Source organism: Bos indicus, chromosome 5, assembly GCF_029378745.1.
Source record: "Bos indicus isolate NIAB-ARS_2022 breed Sahiwal x Tharparkar chromosome 5, NIAB-ARS_B.indTharparkar_mat_pri_1.0, whole genome shotgun sequence".
NCBI lineage: Eukaryota > Metazoa > Chordata > Mammalia > Artiodactyla > Bovidae > Bos > Bos indicus.
This window is the reverse complement of record NC_091764.1, coordinates 85,734,890-85,755,578: the sequence shown is the minus strand read 5'-3', so window position 1 is coordinate 85,755,578 and position 20,689 is coordinate 85,734,890. Positions and strand designations below refer to the sequence as shown.

At 37.0% G+C, this 20,689-nt stretch overlaps 1 protein-coding gene across 21 annotated transcripts in view; it reads right to left on the bottom strand.

The window, feature by feature from the left end:
• The window catches only part of SOX5 (SRY-box transcription factor 5), a 1,171,821-nt gene that overhangs the window by 838,544 nt on the left and 312,588 nt on the right, over nt 1-20,689 (bottom strand). For all 21 annotated transcript variants that reach the window (XM_070788609.1, XM_070788604.1, XM_070788607.1 and 18 more), the window contains one exon: nt 8,718-8,802. The gene's annotated coding sequence lies outside the window, so the exon portion shown is untranslated. The remainder of the gene's footprint in view (nt 1-8,717; nt 8,803-20,689) is intronic.

Genomic DNA, 20,689 nt, shown 5'->3' with positions numbered 1-20,689 from the left:
CAGCAATGCCACTTTCGGAATTTATAATACTTTATAAATTAACAGGCCAAGTAATCCTACCCATATACCCCCTTTTCAAGAATGTTTTGATTCTTCTTGTCTTTTCATGTTTGAATCAACTTGTCACATTACACATCCACTCACACACATACACACACCCACTCACACTCACACACATATGCATACACATGGGTGAATACACACAAAGGCATGCAACCTCACACACACATATACACACAATCCAAACAAATAACAAAGACAAAAACCAACATAGACAAAACAAGCAATTGGCATTTTGATTGCAAATCTACTTGGGATTAGGGGACATTGTTATAATATTGGCTCTTTCTGTACATGAATATGGTATATCTCACCATTTATTTCATTTAATAAATACTAAAATCTTTCTCAAACTTTCAGAATTTTCCTTATACAGGTACTACTCATTTCTTGTTACTAAATACTAGGTAAAAATTGATGCTGATATATAGAAATATAGTTGATTTGTACATATTGTATTGTTTGCACCAAATTGAAATGCTCATATTAATTCATACCATCTGCCAATAACAATGGTTGTTTCTTTTCCAATCCCAATAGTTGCATTTATCTTGCTTTATTGTATTGTCTAGGCTCTATAGGTAAAATGCTCAATGACAAATATCCTGATATTGCTCTTGATCTCATTAGGAAGGATTTCAACATTTTACTATTTTAATTTATGATTGCAATAAGTATTTCTTATCACACTAATATAGCTCTTCCCTGTTTTTAGTTTTTAGGAACTTCAAAAATAAGGAATAAATGATACATTTTATTAAATCCTTTTTCTGCATTAACTGAAATAACCAAGTGATATCATCATCTTTTAATTTGTATTACACTGGCTGATTTTTTTACATGCTAACAAATGCTGATTTTCTAGAGTAAACAAACTTGCTCACGATTAATGAACTTTTTAATATATTGCTGAAATTGGTTTGCTAATATTTGATTGACAGTTTTTCCATTTTATTCATGAGAGAGATTTGCCTGAATATCCTTTTTTTATACTATTTTTGCCAGGTTTTGTATCAAGATTATATGATCCTTATAAAATAAATTGGGGATTATTACCTCTTCTTCTATTTTTTGGAAAAAAAAAAAAAAATTTCAAAGGATTAAACTAATTTCTTCCTTAAATTTGCCTGTAAAGCCTTCTGGGTTTGGAATTCTTTTGTAGGAAAATTTTGATTACTAAAATTTCCTTAATGTTTACAAAATTATTCAGGTTATCTCTTTTAAAGTAAATATTGCTAAGTTATGTATTTTTAGGAATATTTTGATCATTGATGTATTTTTCTAGGAATTTGACCACTCATCTAACTCTTCCTATTTCCCAATATTAACCTGGTAATGTGAAGTTCATGATACTCATTTTTAGCTGTTTAATATCTGCACATCTGTTGTGATGTTACTTCGTCATTTCTGATACTAGATATTCCTCTCTTGCCACTTGTTCGCTTGTTCAGTTTCATCAGAATGTTGAAACATTTACTCAGCGTTTGTAACAATTTTTGGCTGCCTTGCTTCTATTCTTTATATGTTTGCTTCTGACCTCATTAATTATGTACTTTAATTCATTTTTTTTTCAGATAAAGTCTTGACTTACTAATGTTCAATTTATTTTCTCTAGTACATTTAAGGTATAAATTTCCCAGTAAATGCTTCTTATAGGTGTTCTACAATTGTTACATATAAGATGTACATTTTTAGTTAGTCTAAAGTATTCATAATTATTATTGTGATTTCTTTTTAATTTTTAAATTTTTTTCTAGCTATATTTTTGTTATCACCTGCAGCTTAATTTCACTGGTATAATTCCAATTCTTTGAAAACAGTTGAGACCTAATTTATGACTCAGCATATGGTCAATTTTTGTAATTATTCAATGTGTTCTTCAAAATAATGTGAATTTTACTGTTGCATGCAAGGTTCTATATATGTCTACAATGTCAAATTTCTTAGTCTTATATTTCAACTCTATCCCCCTCTACTGATTCTTTTCTATTTCATTCCATCAATTACTAGTTAATATTCACTGCTACTGTGGATTGTTTATTTCTCCCTGCTATTCTGTTAAATTTTCCTTAATCTGTTTTGAGGTTATGCTCTTAGGGACACTTAGATTTAATATCATTCTATCTTCCATTCAAATTGAAACTTCAATCACTTAAAGAGTAACTTTATCTCCAGTAATGGTTTGGTTTTTAAAGTCTATTTTGTATAACCAGTGTAGTTAAACCAGTATCCACGTGGTATTTGCTTGAAACTATTTTCCATTATTATTTACATTTTATATGTGAGGAACTGGTACTTAAGGAACATACCCAACAGTAGCAGCCCTAAGTGGTATAGTCAGAAACTGAACCCAAACAGCATGTCTGCAAAGTTGATGCATCTCAACATTATGCTTCTCTTATAAATTCCAAAGAGTTAAGTCAGCTTAGCTTCAGAGAAAAAAAAAAAAAAAAAAAAACCTGATTCTAATTTCTGCCATGAATTTCTCACAAATTGCTAATTGTGGCTTTTCACTTACTTCCAGAAAAACCTTCACTCCTTTAATACCCTAATACATCATAATATGGTTACAAAAAAACTCCTAAAAAAGAGAGAATATTCTTAATCCAGAATTGCAGTACTCAAACTTGGTCACTTACACACAAGAAAGAAAAGTCTTTTAAAGTTTCACATTTTGTCTTTGAAATCAGAATGATTACCAACAACCTTAAGGTGCTTGTCAAATGCCACTGAACAATATCTCAATCTGTCTTAATCTAAAAATATGTAGCCAGGCTGCAACACTACCAAGATTTCTGAGAAACTGTATATGCCTCTACTGAGAAGAAAAGCTTATGCAATCTGACTTCATGAAAAGCACTCAAAAAGGATGAGTGATAAGCTGTTTCATCTCTCCTTGAAAAGACACACACAGAGTATTTTAAAGAGAGGCACTAAGCAACTTATGTAACCATTTGGAATTCTATACTTTTAATATTTCTCAATAATTAATGCTAAATCATATTTGTTAAAAATGTGCAAACTATAAAGAAAATTAAAGTTGCTAATAATTTCATGATTTCTAACAACACAAGAGAAGACTCTACACATGGACATCAACAGATGATCAATACTGAAATCAGACTGATTATATTCTTTGCAGACAAAGATGGAAAAGCTCTATACAGTCAGCAAAAACAAGACCAGCAGCTGACTGCAGCTCAGATCATGAACTCCTTATTGCCAAATTCAGACTTAAATTGAAACAAGAAAAACCACTAGACCATTCAGGTACAACCTAAATCAAATCCCTTACCGTTTTACAGTAGAAGTGAAAAAGAGATTTAAGGGACTAGAACTGATAGAGTGTATGAAGAACTATGGATGGAGGTTCGTGGCATTGTACAGGAGACAGGGATCAAGATCATGTACAAGAAAAAGAAATGCAAAATGGCTGTCTGAGGAGGCCTTACAAATAGCTGTGAAAAGAAGAGAAGCAAAAAGAAAAGGAGAAAAGGAAAGATATGCCTATTTGAATGCAGAGTTCCAAAGAACAAGGAGAGATAAGAAAGCCTTCCACAATGATCAGTGCAAAGAAATAGAGGAAAACAATACAATGGGAAAGACTAGAGATCTCTTCAAGAAACTAGAGATACCAAGGGAACATTCCGTGCAAAGATGAGATCAATAAAGGACAGAAATGGTATGGAACTAATAGAAGCAGAAGATATTAAGAAGAGGTGGCAAGAATATACAGAAGAACTGTACAAAATATATCTTCACAACCTAGATAATCACGATGGTGTGATCACTCACCTAGAGCCAGACATCCTGGAATGTGAAGTCAAGTGGGCCTTAGGAAGCATCACTAAGAACAAAGCTAGTGGAGGTGATGGAATTCCAGTTGAGCTATCTCAAATCCAAAAATATGATGCTGTGAAAGTGCTGCACTCAATATGTCAGCAAATTTGGAAAACTCCACAGTGGTCATAGGACTGGAAAAGGTCAGTTTTCATTCCAAACCCTAAGAAAGGCAATGCCAAAGAATGCTCAAATTACCACACAATTGCACTCATCTCTCATGCTAGTAAAGTAATGCTCAAAATTCTCCAAGCCAGGCTTCAGTAATATGTGAACCATGAACTTCCAGATGTTCAAGCTGGATTTAGAAAAGGCAGAGGAACCAGAGATCAAACTGCCAACATATGCTGGATCATCGAAAAAGCAAGAGAGTTTCAGAAAAACATCTATTTCTGCTTTATTAACTATGCCAAAGACTTGACTGTGTAGATCACAATAAACTGTGGAAAATTCTTCAAGAGATGGGAATACCAGACCACCTGACTTGCCTCTTGAGAAATCTGTATGCAGGTCAGGAAGCAACAGTTAGAACTGGACGTGGAACAGCAGACTGGTTCCAAACAGGAAAAGGAGTATGTCAAGGCTGTATATTGTCACCCTGCTTATTTAACTTCTATGCAGAGTACATCATGAGAAATGCTGGGCTGGATGAAGCACAAGCTGGAATCAACACTGCTGGGAGAAATATCAGTAACCTCAGATATGCAGATGATACCACCCTTATGGCAGAAAGTAAAGAAGAACTAAAGAACCTCTTGATGAAAGTGAAACAGGAGAGTGAAAAAGTTGGCTTAAAGCTCAACATTCAGAAAACTATTATCATGGCATCTGGTCGCATCACTTCATGGCAAATAGCTAGAGAAACATTAATAACAGCGGCTGACTTTATTTTTCTGGGCTCCAAAATCAACTCAGACGGTAACTGCAGCCATCAAATTAAAAGACACTTGCTCCTTGGAAGAAAAGTTATGACCAACCTAGATAGCATATTAAAAAGCAGAGACATTACTTTGCCAACAAAGTTCCATCTAGTCAATGCTATGGTTTTTCTAGTAGTCATGTATGGATGTGAGAGTTGGACTATAAAGAAAGCTGAGCACTGAAGAACTGATGCTTTTGAACTGTGGTATTGGAGAAGAGTCTTGAGAATTCCTTGGAATTCTCTGGAAGATTCTGGAAGGAGATCCAACCAGTCAATCCTAAAGGAAATCAGTCCTGAATATTCATTGGAAGGACTGATGCTGAAGCTGAAACTCCAATATTTTGGCCATCTGATGTGAAGAGCTGACTCATTTGAAAAGACCCTGATGCTGGGAAAGATTGAAGGCAGGAGGAAAAGGGGACGACAGAGGATGAGATGGTTGGATGGCATCACTGACTCAATGGACATGAGATTGAGTAAACTCTGGGAGTTGGTGATGGACAGGGAGGCCTGGCGTGCTGCAGTCCATAGGTTCACAAAGAGTCAGACACAACTGAGCCACTGAACTGAACTGATGATTTCATAATCCAGAGCTAATATTTAATGTTTCTACTTTCAGCTAATTTTCTATGCATTTGTAATATATATTTATACTTTAGTGTATATATGTGTGCGCATATGTGTATATGTGTACACCCACACTTTTGCAGATACACTCTATATTTAATGTGTATTCTACTTGTTTCATTTAACATTACATCATGTATAATTTCATATGTATTTAAAAATTCTTTGAAAATATATTATTGACTGTATAATACGAATACACTCAGATCTATCCAACTATTGCTATATTGCTGAACAATTTATTCAACCTCAAAGTATTTGCATTATAAATATATGAAATGATCATAATACATAAAGTGTGTCACTTTTAATTATTTCATTAATTTAGAAATTCTGGAAGTGAAATTACCAAATAATGTTAGTTGGGCCCTAATATCTAGTCTCTATTATCCAACAATAGTAATTTCCTCAAATTTATCTTCCAAAATAAAACTATATCTTCTAAACTCTTTTTAAGTGTGTCATGGTCAGGCAACTTTGTTCTAGTCAATTGAATATAAGTGGAACAGCTATGGACACTTTTCAAAAGATATCCATATAGGGAGAGAACATAAATCTTCTAGAAATATTCCCTTCCTGCTGCCAGAATATTTCCTGCTGCTTTTAAAACTGGGAAAGGAGTATGTCAAGGTGGTATATTGTCACCCTGTTTATGTAACTTACAAACAGAGTACATCATGGGAAATGCCAGGCAGGATGAAATATAAGCTGGATCAAGATTGCCAGGAGAAATATCAACAATATGCAGATGATATCACTCTTATGGCAGAAAATGAAGAGGAACTAAAGAGCCTCTTGTTGAGAATGAAAGAGGAGAGTTTCAGCAAAGAAAAAGGTGGCATAAAACTCAACATTCAAAAAACTAAGAGCATGGCATCTGGTCCCATCATTTCATGGCAAATAGATGGAGAAAAAGTAGAAACAGAGACAGAGCTTATTTTGGGGGCTCCAAAATCACTGTGGACAGTGACTGCAGCTGTGAAATTAAAAGATGTTTGCTCCTTGGAAGAAGATCTATGACAAACCTAGACAGCATATTAAAAAGTAGAGACATCACATTGCTGACAGAGGTTCATATAGACAAAGCTATGGTTATTCTAGCAGCCACATACAGATGCAAGAGTGGGACCATAAGGAAGGCTGAGTGCCGAAGAATTATGGTGCTTTTGAACTATGGTGCTGGAGAAGATTCTTGAGACTCCCTTAGAGAGCAAAGAGATCAACCGAGTCAATTCTAAAGGAAATCAACCCTGAATATTCACTGGAAGGCCTGATGCTGAAGCTGAAGCTCCAATACTTTGGCCATCTGATGCAAAGAGTGGACTTATTGGAAAAGATCCTGACATTGGGAAAGATTGAGGGCAGGAGGGAAGAGGGCGACAGAGGATGAGATGCTGGGATGGCATCACCAACTCAGTAGACATGAGTTTGAGCAAACTGGGAGATCGTGAAGGACTGGGAAGCTTGGCATGCTGCAGTTCATGGGACTGCAAAGAGTCGGATACAGCTTAGCGACAATACCAACAGGGAAAGAGCATAAATCTTCTAGAAATATTCTTTTCCTGCTGCTAGAATATTGACTTTATTGCTGGAGTATCAATACTGGATATCCCAAAACATGAGGTAAAAGTTTCAGGGAAACAGAGCAGAAGATGAAGGATCTGGGTCCCTAATGACTATGGCACCTCCTGATCATCTCTTTACTGAGTACACAGACTTCACGTAAGAAAAGATAAAGTTCCACCTTTTTAAAACAATTTGGATTACTTCCAACCAAACCTTTCCAAACTAGCAAAGTGAAAATGTTGCATAGAATGCTTTGGAAACATTTAAGGCTCTTAACAGAGATAGTTAAATTGTTTTGTGGAAAGCGGAACAAATATAAACTTTTTCCAACATTACTGAACGCACCCAACTCCCTACATTCTTTTACAACATTATTCCAAACTACTTTTTACTAGTTTGAGTTTAAGTGAAACGTAACTTTGCATTTCTTTTACTATCCTTTTGCACTAGAATTGCATTCTTCATTAATTATTTGTTCTTATATCTTGTTATGTTTTAAATTAAGATGTTACTGCCTTTCTCATAATAATAGCTCTTTACATAGGATGTTTGCTATATTTATTAAAAGTAGTCCTAGTTTTCCATTTCCCATTTAATTTTATTTATATTTCTGTCTTTACTTGTAAAACTATAAAAGTTTAAGTTCTGCAATAATTCGTGACTTATTCCAGTTCCATTTCCATTCTGTTATCATTAAAGCTATATTCACAATGCTTTCTCCCATATTACTTTGATTCATTTGTCTGTGAATATATAAAGTCTTATTTATGAATATTTTAAAGTATTTTGGGGATTTAAAACAATTCCATTTTTAAAGATGATAAAAAACTACCATTGAATGTAAGGGTTTTCACAAATAAACTTGTATCTTGAAGTTCTAGAAACATAAATCATATGACTTTTCAAGTGGATTAGGAAATAAATTTGAATTCATTCGCAGAAAGACAACTTTTTTACTATTCTCTTCAACTAAACAGAAAGGTAATTCCTTTTCCATTTTACTGGTAACAAATTTCTAAACAATAGGACACCTTTCCTCCAACCTTTTCTGCTCTCATTCATATGATAGTCAGTCAGTCATGGAACTATAACAGGATTTTTAACTCCAGGTCTGTGGTCAAACATTCAATTCCTATTCCCAAGAGTATAATTTTTACAAGCATTTCATAAACACACACACAGACAGATGCCCAATAAATTTTCCTGCCAAGCAAATTGGAAAATACCTGTTTGGCCTCAGCAAACTTGTACTTTTGTATGTGTTTACAAAAACATACCCTGAAATACTTAATAGCCTATGGGAAGTTTTGTAAAATCTGTGACCTACCCATTGTGACCCAGAGTATTTCTTTTTCAGCAACAACAAAAAGTAGCAAAAAATGTTTTTTTTTTTTAAATTTCAGTGAAGAAGAAAAGCTTTTGCAACTTTAAGAAATGTGTATCTCATTAAGGAAATGAAAAGAAAAGAAACGTTGCTTACATCTGCCAGTTTAGAAACATTACCTTCATAATGAGTCTGAAAATTATAATTACAAATTCAGTTGTCATCTGAACATAAAAGACTATGTATTATAGCTTTATATGCATATGTCACATATTTTACTTATAAATTAAAAATAAGGCACATAAACTTCCATTTTTAAAATAATCAGTTTTTTCAAAGGTGTGTATTATGTGTTTTATGAGTGTATCTTTCTCCTACCCAGTGCAGTGCCAAAATTTTCTGTTCAGGCTTCAGAATCTTGTAAGTAGATTCAGACAGGACTCGTGTCATTAGCAAGAGGAATCTAGAAAAAATAAAAGTAGACCATTAACAGTGCACTGTTCCTTTTTACTAAATATATCAAGATATAACTCTTTAGAAGCATGAGATGTCTAAGGTTTTCAAATAAATTTATATATATATATATAAATATCTATTTATATAGATACATCAGCCCTGGGATTTCTTTGGAAGGAATGATGCTAAAGCTGAAACTCCAGTACTTTGGCCACCTCATGAGAAGAGTTGACTCATTGGAAAAGACTCTGATGCTGGGAGGGACTCAGGGCAAGAGGAGAAGGGGACGACAGAGGATGAGATGGCTGGATGGCATCACTGACTTGATGGATGTGAGTCTGAGTGAACTCCGGGAGTTGGTGATGGACAGGGAGGCCTGGCGTGCTGCGATTCATGGGGTCGCAAAGAGTCGGACACGACTGAACGACTGATCTGATCTGATCTGATAGTTATTATTTACTGAAAAAGAGGCATTACTTTGATATCATAATACCATAAGAATTAATCCAAAAACTATACATATAAATTCTGTTAAAGGCATTATATATTAATTTGCTGTTTTTGTTTAGTCACTCAGTTGTGTCAGACTCTTTGTGACCCCATGGACTGCAGGATTCCAGGCTTCCTACTGCCCTTCCTCCTGCCCTTCACTATTTCCCAGAGTTTGCTCAAACTCATGTCCATTGAGTGAGTGATGCCATCCAACCATCTCATTCTCTGTCACCCCCTCCTCTGTATTTATTAATCGTAAGTTGTTCATTTTGTATAATTTTGATATAAACATCCTGAGTATACTTCAGGACAGGTAGCATTAAGGTTCTTCTTTCTTGGAATGAGTTATGAAAAATTTTCAAGTGTCCTCATAGTTCCTTTCTTGGATTGCACTCAAAAGTGTGACAGCCAAGGTCAACACAGCCACTGTCTAGTGGGAGCCACTCAGCTGTCTCTACACTGACATTCCTGCTTGTGTCTCTGTGCCTGTACTGCCCAGTCCAGTTTCAAAAACATTGCTCTTGCCACCTTGAGAAGTGAATGGAACTCTGGCTGTTATCAGTTCCTTAGGTTAAACAAAAACTGTCTCTGGCAATCGATTGAAATTCTCAAGAATCAGACTTTTGAAAGCAAGGAATCAGTCCTTGGTGGTAGCCACAGCCTTGGTGCCAGTTCACCGTCTTTACTATCAGTTCAATTTATGGAGAATTGAGTCATTCATCATCATTCTTATTATGCCATTGATTATTCACTATTTTGGTCACATGGCTTACGGTATTAGGGTAGTTTCATTACCATATTGTTATCCATCTAGACCATGATTAGTAGAGGGGCTTTTACTTCATTCCAATATCAGATCTTTTGTTAATAAGCACAGAAATCCAGAAGTCACCACATTGACAGAAGACTCCACATCATTTCATCAATTCACTAATTACTGCTTTGGAAAGTATTTAAAAAGGAGAAAAGTTATTACATTTTGAACATCAGAAGTTATGCTGCTACTTGTTTGTAACAGCCAAGACATAGAAGCAACCTAAATGTCTATTGACAGATGAATGGATACAAAAGATGTGGTGTGTATATGCAATGGAATATTACTTAGCCATTAAAAAGAATGAAATCATGCCATTGGCAGCAACATGATAAACCTGGAGATTGTCATATTGAGTGGAGTTAGAAAGAGAAATATCATATGATACTGCTTATATGCATAATCTAAAAAGAGATGATAAAAATAACTTACAAAGCAGAGCAGACTCACAGAGAACTAACTCATGCTTAAGAGGAGGTTGGGGGGAAGATGGGTTGAAAGGTTAACTAAGGAGTCTGGGATCAACATGTAAATACTGTTATATTTAAAGTGGATAACCAACAAGGACTTACTGCACAACACAGGGAACTCTGCTTAATATTTTGGAACAACCTAAACGGGAAAATAATTTGAAAAAGAGTAGATATGTGTATATGCATAACTGAATCTCTCTGCTGTACACCTGAAACTACCATAACCTTGTTGGGCAACTAAACTCTAATATAAAATTAAAAGTTTTGAAAAAGAGAAATTATGCTGTTGCAGTAAAATATGGCACTCCACTCCAGTACTCTTGCCTGGAAAATCGCATGGACAGAGGAGCCTGGTAGGCTGCAGTCCATGGGGCCGCTAAGAGTCGGACACGACTGAGCGACTTCACTTTCACTTTTCACTTTCATGCATTGGAGAAGGAAATGGCAACCCACTCCGGTGTTCTTGCCTGGAGAATCCCAGGGACGGGGGAGCCTGGTGGGCTGCTGTCTGTGGGGTCGCACAGAGTCGGACACGACTGAGGTGACTTAGCAGTAGCAGCAGTAAAATAAAGGTTGTCTACACATGGTCTGCCAATTCTTTTAAAAAAAACTGTCTATTTTAATTAAAAAAAAATTATACTAAAAAGGTACCCCAAACTTTACTTTTATCAATTAACTGAAACATCACATCTAAGCAACTATAAAGACACTGCCACAGTAGAATTTACTTAAAAATGAAACCAAAAAATTTGTCATATCCCATAAGTGGGCAATACAGAAATACACAGCTGGTAATTTTACCCACAAGAGGGAGCCTGTATTTTTATATTTTTGTCACAGAACATGAAAAACCTGAACTAAAATATGTTCTAAAAAAATGTTTGTTGATACCATAATCTTTATGTAAGGTCAAGTTTTAAGCTAATCAGATTTCAGTTGGCATATTTTTCTTTAACCATAATATATCAGTATGTCACAAGACTGGAGTGATGATTGGAATTTTTAAGATTTTCATACCTATATTGTAATTAGGTGTTTTCAGATATAATAATGAAGATGTAGCTTCCAAAGCAGCCTAAGAGGAAATTCCTTTCAGGTAGTAGTAACATTAGTTGAGCGAAATTGACTAGAATTATTATAAGTGCTTTACATCTAAATTTAATAACATAGAAATGAAGTAATATTTCAGTCATCTTCTTATCAGAAAAGAGGCTTATATAAACCAGTAATTATCTATGTATTTTTGGAACAGGCAACACCCGACTTTAAAAATTATGCTGGTCATTCTCACCAATATCACTTAAGACTTGCCTAAGAAAGGGTATAACTGACACGACAGCAGGATGATCTTTCCTTTCTTAGAGTTGAGAAAAAGACCCTTGAAAAAAATCTAAGCTGTATTCTTCATATCTTTAATCTCCATAAACAATATCTTAAATTATTAAGTCTCTAAATAAATGTGCTCTGAGCTTTAGAACACAAAATATATCCACCAACTTAAAAATTACCTTATAAAAGATAGTTTTGGCAACTCATCAACTGAGAGTGATCTGTTCTGTCACATTCAGAGACATAGTAATAATCCAGCTGAAATTTGTTTTGTGATCCCTTGTAAAGTGCAGGGAAGCCAGGTGATAAAGTGTCCCTGTCTCCTAAAGTCCTCTCCTCAGCTCCTTGACAATATTATATACCGGGGGGCAGGAAGCTGAAGAAGAAAGGGTTAATCCCCGTTGTTCTTCCTTCTGAAATTCCAACCTACCCATTAAATCATTGTTTTTTCTCCCACTAGGCACCATGAATCTAATGGACCTAAAATCAATATCTTATAAATGACATAAAAATATATTCATTTTATGGACTAATGTACCCTAGTGTCTGAATCCTATTCACAACCTCTACTTTAAAAGAGAACAACAGACCTACTTCTGCCAGTAAAAGGTTACTCAGTCACTGGTGACATGCTGCAGAATGCACTGTCGTACTCCAGTGTGGCACGAGGGCAAGATTGGTGGCTGCAAATCCACCACTGTTGAAGCTTGAAACCTAGTGCAGTGCACTCATGCTGCTGCTGCTGCTGCTGCTAAGTCTCTTCAGTCGTGTCCGACTCTGTGCAACCCCATAGACGGCAGCCCACGAGGCTCCCCCATCCCTGGGATTCTCCAGGCAAGAACACTGGAGTGGGTTGCCATTTCCTTCTTCAATGCATGAGAGTGAAAAGTGAAAGTGAAGTCGCTCAGTCGTGTCTGACTCTTAGCGACCCCATGGACTGCAGCCTACCAGGCTCCTCCATCCATGGGATTTTCCAGGCAAGAGTACTGGAGTGGGGTGCCATTGCCTTCTCTGCACTCGTGTTAGGATACACAATTACGAAGGAGCATGCGTGGAGCTTCCAAGAGCTCCGCCATCTTCCCAGGTGGATTTACACATTTCTGTTGTATTAACTTGTTTTGTAACTTACATAAAATTTTCAGTGCATCAAATCATTACAATACTGAGAAAGCAAACACCACTTCTTAGTGACTTCTATAATGATTGAGGAGACTCAATTAAAAAAAAACCTAAAAGACCAAAATGATCACTAGCCTACCAGAGAGACACTGGCCAAAAAAATGTAGCCTGAGATCACATCACATGAAACCATAGTTTCAAGCAAGCTCTGGGGAAACTAAGGGCATTTCACTCAGTGAAACAACCAAAAAAGATACAATGACTGTCTGTTGGTTTTTACATAGCAAGAAAATATGCTGGGAGTTCCCTGAAGGTTCAGTGATTAGGACTCCATGCTTTCACTGCCGTGGCCCTGAGTTCAATCCTTGTTGAGGGAACTAAGATCCTGGCAAACCATGTGGTATGGCAAAAAAAAAAAAAAAAGAAATGATGAGAAGGTTTTACACTCATATAATATTTTTACTAATCCAAAGGACCCACACACTTCCCTCAGAAGCTATTCTTTTTATAAAGTTAATTAGTTTTGGTTGTGCTGGGTCTTCCCTGTGGCGCTCAGGCTTCCTCTAGTTGCGGGGAGTGGGGGCTCCTCTTCACTGCACTGCATGGGCTTCTCATTGTGGTGGCTTCTCTCTTGTTGCAGAGCACAGGCTCCAGGCACATGGGCTTCAGCAGCTGCAGCTCGAGGGCACTGGAGTGCAGGCTCGGTAGCTGCTCTGTGACATGTGGCATCTTCCCCGATCAGGCATGGAACCCATATTCCCTGCACTGGCAGGAGGTTTTTATCCACTGTACCACCAGAGAAGTCCTCTCAGAAGCCATTCTTATGCTTAGTTTTAAACAGAAAACTTCCGTTTACAATTTATTCCTAACTTTATTTTGAGAGTATCTTCTTCTACTTTTAATATTTTTAAGATATCAAATGTAAAGCAACCCTGTAAAATACAAATACTCCTGTACTGTAAAGATTAAAAGTATAGCCAAAAGAAAGACAAAGAAAGAAAAAAAAAAAAAAAAAAAAAGGCCAAAAACTAAAGATCTATTTTCCTGGAAAAAAGTATCTGACTTTCTGTTTTGATGGGTACAAACTGAAATAGAGAATAACCAATAGGAAAAGCAACTTTAAAACAGATATTTTTTGAGAGAATTCTAGCAACAGGTCAGTATGAGGTTTCCTGTTCACTTTTATGGCTTAAAATCCACAGAGTTATAAAACTACAAAAGAAAAAAAAAAAAACTGTTGTTCTTTTTTTTTTTCCATTTGCCAACCAGAGTCATTTATCCCCTATTAGATAAAGTATAATAGACTCTACGGAAAGGGTCATTGGCCTTCCATTTAATGATATTGCCAGCCCCAATCTGCATTTTCCCGGCAATGTCCCTCAACACAGAATAAATGGCTGATCTCTTCACAATAACAGCTGATTTCTATTTATTAAGCTAAAAAGGTCACCATTTTCTACGGCTGGGCCGCCCTGCACTATTGATAATTTTATGCATAAACAAATGGCAAATTTGTGCCCCATAAATATGCATTAGCAATTACTTTTTCCTCGGGCAACGCTCACCGCATGCAAATGTGTACCTCACAGGGCCTGGGAGCTTTTGTTTTAGCTCTTGAACAGTGAAACAAAAGAGCACAATAAACAATTTTAAAATTGCCAATCAATAAGCAATGCAGATGCAAAGGTAAATGGCAAGAAACTTGCTTAGAAACAACTAAACAAAAAGTGAGGAGGGGGAGGTAGTGGAAGACTTTTCCTTTTTATTATTTCACTTCTTTCTCTTTCATAGTGAAAAGGCTGGAGCCCTCTTGACACAGAACAGCTAGATAGGCTGGTGCTAAATCAGATGCCAGATGGGGAAAATAGAATATATACACATGTTGAATCAACACACATACAAATACACATACACACACACACACACACCCCCCCCTCAAAAAGGAGTAAAACGGTGTTCTGACATGATTTCAAATGCATCACCGATTCAAATTTCAGATTTTTCAATTTCAGAGATTCAAAGGATTTTTAAGCTGATAAACTGAGAGGCACTACACCGATGCATAGCTAAATCTTAATGCTGCTGCATTTTGCCATTCTCTGTTTTCTAATAAAGACAAGGGAAACATACATTATCAATAAGTAGGATATTTTTAGGGACATGAGGAAAAGGAATCAATAAGGAACATACTGAAAAGAAATAAAAAAGCAGCTCACAAAACAACTACAAATCCAGATGCTTAATATCAAAAACCTTTACCTCAGAACAATTCAACAGTACTGGGGGGCATCCTTGATGATTTGGTGGCTAAGACTCCAAACTCCCAATGCAGACAGTTTGGGTTGGATCCCAGGTCAGGGAACTAGAGCCCACATACCACAACTCAAGGTTCCCATGCTGCCATAAAGACTGATGATCCCAAGTGTCGCAACGAAGACCCAGCGCAGGCAATAATAATAAAATATTAAAAAGAACAGCATTGGGTATAAGGATAGAGATAGGGAGCTAACAAGGACAGAAGCAACAGACAGGTGTAAGAAAGCCAAAGGAGGGAAATGTTACCTAATTTGAAAGTGAAGTGAAAGTGAAGTCACTCAGTCGTTTCCGACTCTTTGCGACCCCATGGACTGTAGCCCACCAGGCTCCTCCCTCCATGGGATTCTCCAGGCAAGAGTACTGGAGTGGGTTACCATTTCCTTCTCCAGGGGATCTTTCCAACCCAGGGATCGAACCCGGGTCTCCCGCATTCCAGGCAGATGCTTTAACCTCTGAGCCACCAGCGAAGGGGCACCTAATTTGAACTTGAACATAAACAAGAAAAAGTTGACATTTTTTAAAGAAAAATAAACTTTTATAAGAGGTTTATTTGGCCCACTCTATCATGCACCATTCTGGATCCATTTACCCTTGGATCTTGACAGAAATCTCTACAGGTTGGTATGTTTCACAGCACAAGGTACATAGCAGTTAGGAAACTGAACCAGTTAACATAAGGCGGTGCTAGGCCTGACCTTTGACCTAGTCTGATGCCTGCACCTGCCACTTCACCACTGCCTGGTCTGAGTCTGCCATCCACCCCTGAAAACATATCCACTTTAACCCCATTTAAAAAATCTCTTCCTCAATGTGTTGGTGCCTTTGCCTTTGTGTGAACAAGTCAAACTGTATTAGAATTTTTAAATTCAGGACTTAGGCCAGTTTTCAAAACTAAGCTACTAAACTACTTTTGTACAATATACAAATGCTAATTTGTATATTAGTACAAAGATACACTGGGCCTCCCAGGTGGCTCAGCAGTAAAAGAATCCGCCTGCTAATGCAGGAGAGGTAGGTTCAATCTCTGTGTCAGCAAATTCCCCTAGACAAGAAAATGGCAACCCACTTCAGTATTCGTGCCTGGAAAATCCCATGGACGGAGGAGACTGGTGGGCTAGAGTCAATAGGGTTGCAAAAATTGGACACAACTAAGTAACAGAGCATGCATGCATGCACACACGCACACACACACACACACACATATATTAGTACATTTCCACTGAGACCATGCCATAGTTTCAATAATCATTTAATATAATAAAAAGTTTTGTTCTTACACAATGGTTTAGCCAGTATTAACAAGAAAGTAGTAAAGATAAATAAAAGTATTCTTGGCCTAAATGCAAACAGGCAGACATGAAAATCTAAAACCAACAATAACTCTGTCCTGTTCAAAGTCAAGATACTCTTCACAGGGGCCTCTCTGAATCTCTATGTGGGTAAAAAGTCAACCTCATTCTTTAGAGGAGGCCATGAAACTTCTCCTGGCAATACTTCCTCTGATAATGTCAGTGTTGGGAGATCAGGGCTGTTGCTGGCATGTCAACTGACTGTGTGAATAAGAGAAGATGCCCCGAGGTGGACAATTCATAAAATATATTACTTGCACAGTCATATATGATGACCCCAGAAGAGATGTCATATTTTTCTTTGTTAGAAAAGTGTTATTTCTAGTATTATAGAATCAAACGCCATCTTTTTTAGAGCTAAAGATTTTTTTTTTAATTGGGGTGTAGTTTGGGATTTCCTAGTGGTTCAGATGGTAAAAAATCTGCCTGCAATGCAGGAAAACTGGGTTCGACCCCTGCGTCAGGAAGATCCCCTGGAAAAGGGAATGACTAGCTACTCTAGTATTCCTACCTAGATAATTCTACAGACAGAAGAGCCTAGCAGGCTCCATGGGGTCACAAAGAGTCAGACACAACTAAGCAAGTAATATAGTTATTTTACAATGTTGTACAACAAAGTGAATTGGCTATATATATATATATCTCCTCCCTCCCATGCCCCCCCATCCCATAGAGTTAAAGACATTTGAGAATCAAGTGCCCACTTATTATTACAAAATCAGTACAGCTGGATTCCAATAATTTATATATCAATTCAAATAATTACAAAGTTAGTGTACTCCCATTTTGCTATCTTAATTATCAGTCTTCAAAGCTGAACATGAAAAACTTGAGCATGGTTTTTCTTGATCAACTAAACACATTCAATGTGTGCTGAAGAGCATCACTACAGAAGAACCCATGTTGTCATTACCATCATATCTTGCCCAAGTCCTCACTCTCCATGCAAGGTAAGGACTTCAAACTAAAACCACAAATACTCCAACTAATCTGGAGTTTGTCTGAAATTTATCAGTGCTTGTATAGTCAACCATGTAGACTGCATGTAAATGAAAGTGTGCTAGAAGTGTGCAAAAACTTGGTGTGTTATATGGACACTTCAGTATCCAAAGGCTCAATGTGACAGAGGCTGGGTCACATAATTACATGATGTGTGCCCAGTCCCACTTTGATAGGAACAAAATTGTGGTAGAGAGTACCTTGTGACAGACTGAGAAAGTCAGAGGAGCAATGGGAAATTCTAGAACTTTGTGCAAGAGGAAAGTCACTGCCTTATTTATCTTGGGTGAGGGTCTGCCAGCGTCTTTGCCTAAGATCCTTTCTTTGTCCATCTCCTGCTCTGCTGACCCCTGACATGTGCTCACTCCTGTGGGTTAAGTTTCCCTGGCCCCCCTGGTAGTCAACTTGGAGGTGAATTAAGCTACTGGGAGTAGGTAATCTGGAGCTCGGTGTAAAACTGCGTGGGAGCATGCATGGGTGTGTGTGTGGAGGGGGTACAGGCAGCCACGTGCGCACGCATGTACTCCTGTGTCTCCTCTCTCATTTACTATTTAAAAACATTTTATCATAGAGACAATTACATATTCAAAATAAAGACTTCAGAAAAACAAACTCCCATTGACTGTCTCCAAGGTTCGACACCTCTCGACCCTCTGCTGTTTGAATCTCTCCCTCTTTCTTCCCTTTGCTGTGCCTCAGGCAGCAGCCCCATTTTTACCAGGCTCCACCTCCTGCTGAACAGGCTCCCATGGTTCCCGCTTGTGTCCAGTGACCCCAGCAACCCTGCGATCATCCTGCCAAACTCATCCCTTTTGTCTCCAGCATAAGGGTGGTAGTAACTTCTTCCTGCTCCTGACCTCTAGGTTGCTTTTTCACAGTTTATTATTGTCAATGTGCAACAATTTCTCACTATTAGATGCCCCTTTTTAAAATAATCACAGTGGCTTCTGTCTTCCTGCTGACCATAAAGAGTGCTTATTTTATTTCACTTTTATCACCCACTGGCAGAATCATGATTTATCCTTTATTCATAGTTCCCTTGAAGCAGGTCAAGGCCACCTAAGGTATAAGACCCTTTCAACAGCATGGAGCCCAGCATGCTGGTCCAATATAGTCCGTGCCCAAAGTATGGTTCCCTACATATAACATTCACAATGGATTCATGTACCAATCTAGTCTTATTCCATATCTTTCGCCAATTGCTTATTCATATCTTGCTTTTTTTTATTTATTTGTCTTAATCTATGGAACAATGAAGGAACAACAGTGACCTACTACTGCCCCTAGAAATTCTACCCAAATACCTAACATTTTGGGAATCTGGTCAGTCTATTTTAAGGAGGTAGCTCAATCTGTCATGAAAATATATTTTCCCAGTGGTAGATGGCAGAAACTAGTTAACCAAGTATAGACATGTTTAATATGTAGGTATTTGTTTATTAAAAACAAAATATGACCTTCTGATGTTAGGAATGTGCGTGTGCATACACACACACACACACACCATAAAAATGACTGACGCTAGATGGCTCTTACAAAATTACATTTTGAAAAATTATGGGACTATGAATCAAACATATAGATTAAATTTCCCTGAAACAGACATGTGCTTAATAATTAATGGGAAAGGATACAAATAATATTTATGATTTTATCCTACTCAAAACACTTGAATAATTATGCAGTAATCATAGGGCTAGATGAAGACATACTTATCAGATTGGAACTCTAATCTGTAAGGAAATTTTAAAACATAAAAGGATCTTAAAATTGAAATAACGGAAATAAATCCACACACTAAAACTTTAACCTACTTTAACATAGTCCTTTGTTTATAAAAATTTTCAGACAAAAAGATCTGCTTCAGATAATCTTCAGATAAGTACACAAGACTGTAATTTTTAATGGCAGCAATCACAATGCAAGCCAGGATGAGATGTGGCAATGGAAAGAAGAGAATATAGTTAATAACTATTCAGTATCCACATTCAAGTTAGATATAACCAATGCTCTATATGTAATAAGGCAGTATTTTAAATATGGGTTCCAAAACTGATTTTCATCCAGTAGACAGGGAATTGGATCAGCATTCAAAACTCAGAAAAGCCAACCAGAAACACAGTGGGTATGACAACTGTGCTAAAACAAGTACAAAAAGGAGGACAAGATGCATTGAATCTGAAAAAGATTCAACTTAAGAACAAGAGAGCACGTCTCTGGTGGTTCAGTGGTTAAGAATCTGCCTGCTAATGCAGGGGACACGGATATGATCTCTGGTCCAGGAAGATTCCATGAGCCTCAGAGCAACTAAACCCATGCCTCACAACTACGGAGCCTGTTCTCCACAAGAGAAGCCATAGCAACGAGAACCCCAAGCACAGCAACTAGAGAGTAGCCCCGGCTCACTGCAACTAGGGGAAGCCCATACACTGCAAGGAAGACTCGGTGTGGCCAAAAATAAAATAATAATAATAAGTTGTGAAATTTTTTAAAAATGACCAAGAAAGGGCACCGATCACTAAGTTCAATCAGATATTCAAAGGGCTGCCATTTGGAAAAATATAGACAAGACATATTGTCTCATGTTCCACATGAGAACAAAGTCATATTTGTGTTTTTGTTTTGAAGGCAGGATTATGAGGAGGTAGTAGATTTCAGGGAAGCTCCCACTGATTTTTTAAAAGGGGGAAAAGTTTGTGGCAATTCTGCATTAACAATGTTTCAGCATCAAATAGAGAAAGGATATTCATTTTTGACCAAAGATAAAGCTATTAAAACTCACAAAGTATTTTTAGTTAATAAAAAGACACATAACGTCATAAGTCAGAAATATGGTTACTAAAATCAGCAATATCCATTTTGAATAAATTTACAATATTAACCTTATTTTCTCCTCTTTAAAGTCTCTAGCTACTCAATTTATAGATACTTCTTGGATACTGAAGAAACACGAACAAAGTACTTATGCTTTTTGAACACTGAGCATGGCTTCCTCGCTGCTGT